This window comes from Glycine soja, chromosome 19 (assembly GCF_004193775.1).
Source record: "Glycine soja cultivar W05 chromosome 19, ASM419377v2, whole genome shotgun sequence".
NCBI lineage: Eukaryota > Viridiplantae > Streptophyta > Magnoliopsida > Fabales > Fabaceae > Glycine > Glycine soja.
Genome location: NC_041020.1, coordinates 16,201,886 through 16,207,885, shown reverse-complemented (window position 1 = coordinate 16,207,885; position 6,000 = coordinate 16,201,886).

Genomic DNA, 6,000 nt, shown 5'->3' with positions numbered 1-6,000 from the left:
GTAGATGGGCTAATACCAAGAATGTCTACTAAAGTCCATCCAATGGCTTTCTTGCGCTTCTTGAGAACTAGCAACAACTTCTCCTCTTGCTTAACAGCAAGGGAGGCAGAGATGATCACTAGAAATTTTTCCTTGTCCTCCAAGTAAGCATATTTGAGGTTTTCTGGTAAGGGCTTCAACTCTGGTGTGGGTGGTGGCTGAACAGTAGGAGGAACCATGGTAGGAGAAGAAGAAGGTGCCTCAGCTTGTACCTCATAAAGTAAGTCAGAAGTATATGTACTTCCTACAACATGGTTAGTGCATTCTGACTCTAAAAAATCAACATCAAGAGGTACAACACCAGAATCAAATTCAGATTCATTTTCAGCATAAAAATCGGATACAGGATCAAATTCAAACTCAGATTCAGATTTAATGCATAAGGAATGACAAGTATGCAGATCAGATAAAAATGGATGTTTCCTACCATTAAGAATAGAATCAAAATCAAACATATAATCATAAACAATCTGATCAATTATCTAAGCACAAAAAATAGAATGATCCTCAGATGGATGTTTCATGGCATCAACAATGTTAAAATGAACAACAATATCACCAAATTCCGTAGACAATGTGTCAGCATAAACATCTATCTTGGTTCAGGTTGTTTTCATAAATGGCCTACCTAAAATAATTGGAACTGAACCATGGGAAAATCCCTCTTCCATATTAAGAACATAAAAATCAACAGGAAAAATAAGTTCACCAACCCGAACTAGCACATCCTCTATGAAACCTGTGGGGTAAGCAACACTTCTATTTGCCAAACGAATCACCACATTTGAAGATTACAAAGGTCCAAGAGATAAAGAATTGAAAAGGGACATAGGCATGACACTAACCGATGCTCCTAGATCTAGCATGGCTTCAGGTTGCTCATTGACTCCAAATTGCTGCAAAGAAGGACAAAGATCTGTATGGTGATCTGCGGAAGAACATAGACCACAGACTCTTACAACAGGTGCAAATTTCTTATTCATGGCAAGCTGAGTTACTAGGTTGACCAAGGCATCAAGTTTTCCCTCAAGCTTTTTATTTTTAGTAGATGAAGATGAATTTGTGGCCACCTCATGGACTCCTCTAAGGACAATAGCATCATTTCTTGTACTGAATTGTTGGGAGTTGGAAGCCATCTTTTCAATCAAATTCCTAGCCTCAGCAGGGGTCATATCACCAAGGGCTCCACCATTGGCAGCATCAATCATACTCCTCTCCATGTTGCTAAGTCCTTCATAGAAATATTAAAGAAGGAGTTGCTCAGAAATCTGGTGGTGAGGACAACTTGCACACAATTTCTTGAATCTTTCTCAATACTCATACAGGCTTTCTCCACTAAGTTGTCTGATGCCTAAAATGTCTTTTCTGATTGCAGTGGTCCTAGATGCAAGGAAGAATTTCTCCAAGAACACCCTCTTAAGGTCATCCCAGCTGAAAATAGACCAGGGAGCAAGGTAGTATAGCCAATCTTTTGCCACTCCCTCCAGAGAATGAGGAAAAGCCTTTAGAAAGATATGATCTTCTTAGACATCAGGGGGCTTCATGGTGGAACAAACAATATGGAACTCCTTAAGATGCTTATGAGGATCTTCACCAGCAAGACCATGAAACTTGGGCAGCAAATGTATCAGTCCAATCTTGAGAACATATGGAACACCCTCATCAGGACATTGAATGCACAAGCTTTCATAAGTGAAATCAGGTGCAGACATCTCCCTAAGAGTCCTCTCACGAGGTGGAGGTTGAGCCATGTTCTCAGTATGAAAGTTAGTAGTGGAATGTTCAAAATCAGAATATTCAGACTCACCCTCAACAGAATGCTCAAAATGCTCAAAATGCACAGAATGATCCGGATGCACACTATGCCTTACTAATCTATGAAAGGTTCAATCTATTTTAGGATCAAAGGGTTGCAAATTACCTGGATTGCCCCTAGTCATGCACTATATGCAGCAAATAATGTGTTTCTCAACAAACACCTAACAAGGGTGTAAAACTACAACTATACTCAAATGATATCAAAATGAGCTGAAATTTTGTGAGGAACACCCTAAAATCATGAAAAGATAGCACAAAAATTTTCAAACAAAAATTCAAAGTGTAACTATGAAAACTACCTAGGCAAAGTTTAGAAAAATAAGACAATAATACTTGAAAAATAAAAAAACTTAATAAACGGCTGATTTTTGGAGTTTGGGAGACCCCAACCGTCTTCAGCAAGCTAATACAGTATAGGAAATTTTTTTCTACCCCAAATGCATATATAATAAAAGTTATTCTGATACCCGGAGCAAAAGTTATGGCCATTTTAAGTTTTGCTAAAAACAAGTTCCCAAAATTTTTGTCTCTCTCAAATACTGCCACACCAAGTGCTCCTAGTATTTTTCACACAAAATATGGATCAAAAGAAGCTACCACACAAAAAATCAGCCAAAAATAACAACTCTAACTATCAAAACAAAAATCGCTAATTAAATTACAAAATCAGTCGCTAATTACTATTCAGCATTGTTCACAGCAAAACACAAAGCTGAATCAGTCGCTGAATCGGTCGCTAAAAACAATTGCTAAACAGGGAATGCAACTGTAAAGCAAAACAGAACGCTACACAAAATAAGATAACTAAACACTACTATGAACCTTTGGCCCACTACTCCCCGGCAACGACGCCAAATTTGATCGAGGCCGTATTCGAATCAAATAAACATTAAAAATGCAGTATCTAGGAAGCGATCCTAGGTCGTCTCCCAACGAGCAATGGTCAACCAAACGTTCATAACAGATAGTAATAAAATAGTAACGAATTGGGGGGGTTGTTTATTTTTGTAATTTAAACAGCAAGCAAATTTTAAGTAGAAAATAACAGAATTAAAACATGTTGTTTCCCCTTGATTCACAAGCAAGTCTCTTATCCTAGGTTATGAGAAATTATCCTTTATCAGTTCAACCACTTAATTCAACCCTAAATTAAACTAAGCGAAATTTAACATAAGGCTATCATTATGTGATTAAGCAACACATACACTAATTAATCATGAACAAAACTAATCATTAAGCAAGAACTTAAATTTAGCGTTGAGACAATTAATCAAGCATTAAGCATGCATGGATTAATAGCAACAAATACAGAGTAATTGGTGAAGAGGAAAAACTAATCGGAATTCAATAGTAATAATAAAACCTCAAAGAGAGCAGTGCTTGATCCTTAAGAGAAAACAACGCTGGAGACTTAGCCTTCTACTAATCAGTAGAAAACAAAATTGCAGATTGAAGCATAAAACAAAATTGTAGATTGAAGCAGAAAATGAATTTTATTGCTACGTGAATAGTATGCATGAACAGTAAAAACTGGAATTGCAAAAACTCAAATTATTCTCTCTCCAAACGAAAAAACTCCCTAAACTAAAACCTTAGTGCTGTTATATAGGTTCTCAGCCCCAAAGCCTTACAAATCTATTTTAAGTCCAGGCCTATAGATAAAATCTAGGCAAGATAAGATAAGATTTGATAAAATAAAATCTAGATAAGATAAGATAAGATAAAATCTAGATGAAATAATATCTAGATGAGATAAAATCTGGATAAGACAAGATTTGATAAAATAAAATTGTCTGTTCTCTTCAAGTTCAAGCCCAATTATGGATTCAAGCCCAATTGCTTATAATTCTCCTGAAATTAAATCAAAAACACCAAATTAGTCCAGTTGGCCCAGATGATAAAACTGCATAATTAATTTGACAATTAAGACTAATTAGTAATTAAAATGGTGACAAAAAGGGTTAAGAAATAGGAGAAAATGATGACACATCACATGCACTGTTCGGTTGAGTGGCCTGGGGTTCCCCCATGGTATGCGCAGGTTGCGCTAGGGTTATACCACTTTGGGAATGGAGGCTGGAAGTTCTTTTCGGGAGACACCATGACCATCTGGTTTGCGATGAGGAATGGCAAGAGGTCCCCGTACGTCATTGGGATCGGGGCGAATTCCTGAGCCGGCCTTGGCGGAAAGTTCCTCGCCGTGTTGGAATGATGCAGTCCTACCCCGCAAGGACATTGGATAGAAGACTCCAAGAAGATTGGGCCAGAGATGCAAGAGAAGGCCTTAGGGTTCTCATGAGCCTTAGGGTTGATTTTAGGCCCATGGGCTAAGTATGAGCCTGCTTATCTTTGTACTTATTAGATTAAGGTTTCATTATTTTTGGGCCTTATATTTAGGGATCCATAATATAGGTAAGGTACCCTAGAAATGTAGGATTTTTCAGCCCTTGTATTTTAGGGCACCTAGACTAGTTTTTGTATTAGGGGTAGTTTTGTAATTTCACATTCATTAAATGAATATTTGATGTGTGTGGTTGGAAATAAATTTATCTCTTCCTTTCATGATTATTTTTTGTGGTTTGTTTTATCTTTTATGTTACATTGTTTGAAGAGGTAATTTGATTTTTCTTAATTGAAAATTAATTATATATGTGTATGCTTTGTAATTAAAGTTACCACAAACAAAGAACAATGCTTTGAAGTTTCTTTATTTGGTTGAAGTTGAAAAACTCTCTTTTGCTCTAGAAGCCCATTAAGTTTAATTTTAGAGAAAAAAATGTTAAATGTGTACTTGAAATATAGTCAAATATAATTCTATTAATGTTTTTCAAGCTTTTAAGAAGAAACAAAATATTATAAGTTGGATTGGATTTATCCAAATTAGTAACAAGTTCACAAGAGAACAAGTATGAGGAAAAAGAGTATACTGATACAAGCTAAAAATTTTAATATGAGAAAGCTAAGGTGAACAATGATATTTTGGAGGTATTATGTATTCATATTAGGTATCCCTTTTGTAGGTTATTATGCCCACTTGCCTCCACAGTTTGCACTAGAAATAAAATATGCTTCTATAGATTATTACGCATCCACAGTTTTATTGTATTGCAAAGAATTGCTTGATATAGAGTCAATTTATGATCCAAATGATGTCCTTCAACGTACAAAAGATGGTTTTGACCAGTTCCATTGACACAAGATGCATAATGTTGTCTTTCTATTAATTTGTCTGAAACAAAATCACATATAAATCATAATTTCAGCAAGATCAACTTGATTAACTTGGCTTTTTGGGTATAGATTTCGTTGACAATTGATTTCCCTTTCATGTTGTCATTACACCACATTCTTTATCCTTGGCATGGAACACATGTACATGAAAGGAGATGATCAATTGCGAGAAAGGTTTGAACTCATGTGCTCATTGTTGACCATAAAATATTATATTTGCTTACTAACATTTCGTGTTTGAAATTCATTTATTTTATGTACCTGAAATTAAATACCAGACTATTTATCCCTTAAAAAAATAATCTTTTGCATCCACTGTTTAATTTCTCAACAACCCCTACCTCTAACAAATTATATGTTGTTTTGATATTTTAATGAAAGTTAGGACTATGCAAAAAAATCAAAATATATAAAACCAATCCATATTCAATCACCTTTAAATCCATTTAAATGGACTAGTTTCACATCCAAATCCAATCCAATTAATTGGATATGGATTAGATATTTGTTTTATTTTTATATCCAATCCAATTTTTCAGACGATGACGACTATGATTTTTTTGGCCAACTTAGGTAGGGGCTATTTTTGGTCTATTTCATCTAGAGTTTTTTAAAGTAACATTAGTTGATGATGTTTTTAAGCCATCATCAGACGAGACTATTTTTTGATTAAAGTCAGCAAGGGTATTTTTCGATCAATATTTGTCAGGACTATTTTTTGGTTGATGTTGTCCAAAGTTTTTTTTGGATGACACCAATTGATGCTATTTGTCGGTCGACGCCAGCTAAGGTCCAGTTTTTCTATCGATGTTTGTCAAGGTTATTTTTGGTTGACGCCAGGTGTCGCAACGTGCCCTTCGCGGGCGAGCGAGGGCGAGGCTCACGGGTGCGCTTACCAAAGGAGGAAAGATG